Source organism: Triturus cristatus, chromosome 7 (genome assembly GCF_964204655.1).
Source record: "Triturus cristatus chromosome 7, aTriCri1.1, whole genome shotgun sequence".
Lineage (NCBI taxonomy): Eukaryota > Metazoa > Chordata > Amphibia > Caudata > Salamandridae > Triturus > Triturus cristatus.
Window position 1 is genome coordinate 243,013,804 of NC_140590.1, and position 2,890 is coordinate 243,016,693.

Consider the following 2,890-nt stretch of genomic DNA (forward strand, 5'->3'; position numbering starts at 1 on the left):
GACTGTTCCCATGAGGCACAGGGTCAGACTGATTTGCATATGGCCATGTCTGAACTGGGGTGGCAGAGTGGGCTAAAGAACGGTGATGGATTAAACCCAGATCAGTTGACTGGGGGTGAGTGCTTGCAATGTTCAACACTCCGTCCATCATTTCCTTTGGTTTATACTTTATACTCTGATCCTCTACTGGCATGTAACATCGCCTAGTTTGTTAAGGGCTGTTAGAAAGTGGATCATTAGTAGTGGTAAATATGCACCTACTACTGTCAATAAGGCCACTACCACAGACTAGGGCTCAGAATAGGTCTCAGAAAATTAATCCCATGATCAACCCTTGGCTGCGAGCAGGTAGGCTTAAATTTAGAGACAGGTATGTAAAGCATTTTTTTTAAAAACAATTCAGTAAATATTTAAGACACAACACACAATACAAATCCAACACCAATCTATAAAAATAGGAAATATTTGTATTTTTAAAGTGACACCAAAATGAAAACAATCCAATGTAGGGAATCGGCCAAATGAATTTTTAAACATTTAGCACTATATAGCATATAGAAATCTTTAGCACCTATTGGGACATCTGGTCGCACTGGACTGGGACAAAGTCAAAGTTTCAAGGTGGACCGCGATGGATCTGCGTGGCTACCCCTTTTGGTAGGCCTCAGTCAAAGTTTTCACCTTCTGACTTAGAAACTTTTCTAGAGCTTTTTCTGTAGGGTCCCTTGATGCTCTCCACAAGTCCAGATTCGGTGAGGGTTTGCCAGCTTGCCTTTCGACGAGCCCCCGCTCAAACTATGGGAGTTAGACCTCCAGAGCTTTCCAGTGGGACAAACCAGGGATCCAGGCCGCCTCGCGGTTGAAGGTGGGCGGCTTGACTATTGTGGTTGGAGCCGGTCAAGTCTTTTTCCCTTTGATTGAGGGTCATCGGCCAGGCTGGTCAGGTCGAGTCAGTCCGCTTATGGAGCTTTTTTCCAAAGTTGCTCCAAACTTCTGGAACTTCTTCCTGAAGTTCCTTTGAGGGTCCCAAAGTGTCCAAAACGTACTCCAAGAATCTGGAAGCACCAAGATGGTCGTTGAACTTTTGGGACTTCCGTTCCCACAATCCACTGGATGCTCTCCAGGCTGGTGATTCTTGATGGTGATGGTCCGGGTGAGCTCTGTTAATCTGCATCTTTCAGGGAGTCCACTCTTGTTGGATCTGGCCATTTTTGCAGGGTTACCCCCAAACATTTTGCCTGCCTCCTGTATTTTGTCTGACCTGGTTTTGTTGGTTTTATGACTTTGGGCACTTGACCACTGCTGATCAGTGCTAAAGTGCATGTGCTCTCTCCTGTAAACTTGGTAAGATTTGGCTACACCTGCTTGGCATATGTAATTTACCTATAAGTCCCTTGTACAGTGGTATTCTATGTACAGAGGGCCTGTAAGTAAAATGCTACTTGTGGGGCCGCAGCACTGCTTGCGCAACCCACAGAAGTAGCCTTTCAAACCTATCTCAGGCTTCTGCCGCTGCAGGGCCTGCATTCGCAGTTTGCTTGCACAGTGACGTGGCATTTAAAGTGTTTGCCAAGTCTGAAACTCCCCTTTTACTATATATAGGTCACCCCCAAAGTAGGCACCAAGTAGCCCTATGGGCAGGGTGCTTTGTAGGTAAAAGGTAGGATAATGTGCCTTTGTTGTGTGGCATGTCCTGGTAGTGACAAACAGCCTATTTGGTTTCTCACTGCTGTGAGGCTGCCCCTCTCATAGGTTTGCATTGGGAATTCCATGATATGTGTTTCAGTGGCCATTTCTGATATCAAAGGGGTAGCGTGGCCATGTTTGGTATGTTTGGAAGAGTAGTGATAAATCCTACTTATTGGTGAAAGCAGATTTGTTATAACTGTTTTAGAAATGCCACTTTTAGAAGTGGACATTTCTGTTTGATTATGACTCTTTGTGCCCTGTCTGGTTATTTGGTTTGGACTGACAGGAGCAGGGAGTGTGCAGGGGCGTAACAAAGGCCCCTGCATCCCCCGCGGTGCGGGGGGGCCGCAAGCTCCAGGGGGCCCCCTCAACAGATCTTTTTGCACAGAATTATCAACCTTTCCATCCCATGCCAATTCAATAAATGGCCTCGAGGTGTCAGTGTGCTATGTATCCAACGTCGTGAAACCTAATCCTGTGGTCTGGATAAACAATGAGGTGAAAACAGATGGGAAACAGACCATATATTTCACACACCACTTAACCTTTTCGGGGTTACTGATTTTGCAACCAGTACTAGTCACCCCAGTTCAATATTTGTGATAGTTTACACCTCAGCCATTTCCAATGTATCATAGTAGATAACTTGCATTTTTGGTTTCTCGTTTATCTCTGCTTAACGGAGAGATATTTTTAAAGGTGATTTTTAAAATATGAAGGAAATGCATTTTCATAAAGATAGTAGTGTAACAAATGTACCCATATCCCTGGGTGGACTCGAACTACCAGCTTTCGGTTAACAGCCGAACGCGCTAACCGATTGCGCCACAGAGACTACGGTGATGACTTTTTCACTATTACATCTTTTTTCACTATTACATCCTGTGAGGAAGAAGTATGATTGTTTGAGTGTAGGAGTGTCAAGGTGTTTTGGAGTTGCTGTGGACCGTGTTATAGTTAAACAATAATATTTGAAAATAAAGCATATTTGGCACACTGTGTTGGCTTTGTCATTGCTGATATAAGTTAGGGAGGGTCACTGGAATGTAAAGAATTAATGAACGCAGCTCAACTCTTTAACAATACCAAATGCCTCACTTAAGTGCTGATTGGTGCACAGGGATCGGGATGTCTTAATCTAAAAGGGCTCTTGATCCGGATTATTCGTGTCGCATCCTGTTCTGGATGCTGTGAAAACACT

At 44.4% G+C, this 2,890-nt stretch overlaps 1 non-coding gene across 1 annotated transcript; it reads right to left on the bottom strand.

Annotated features, from left to right (window-relative positions):
- Positions 1–2,451: 2,451 nt before the first annotated feature.
- TRNAN-GUU (transfer RNA asparagine (anticodon GUU)) lies at positions 2,452–2,524 on the bottom strand. The gene has a single exon. It is a non-coding gene; the product is annotated as a tRNA-Asn (tRNA).
- Between the last annotated feature and the right edge of the window lie 366 nt (positions 2,525–2,890).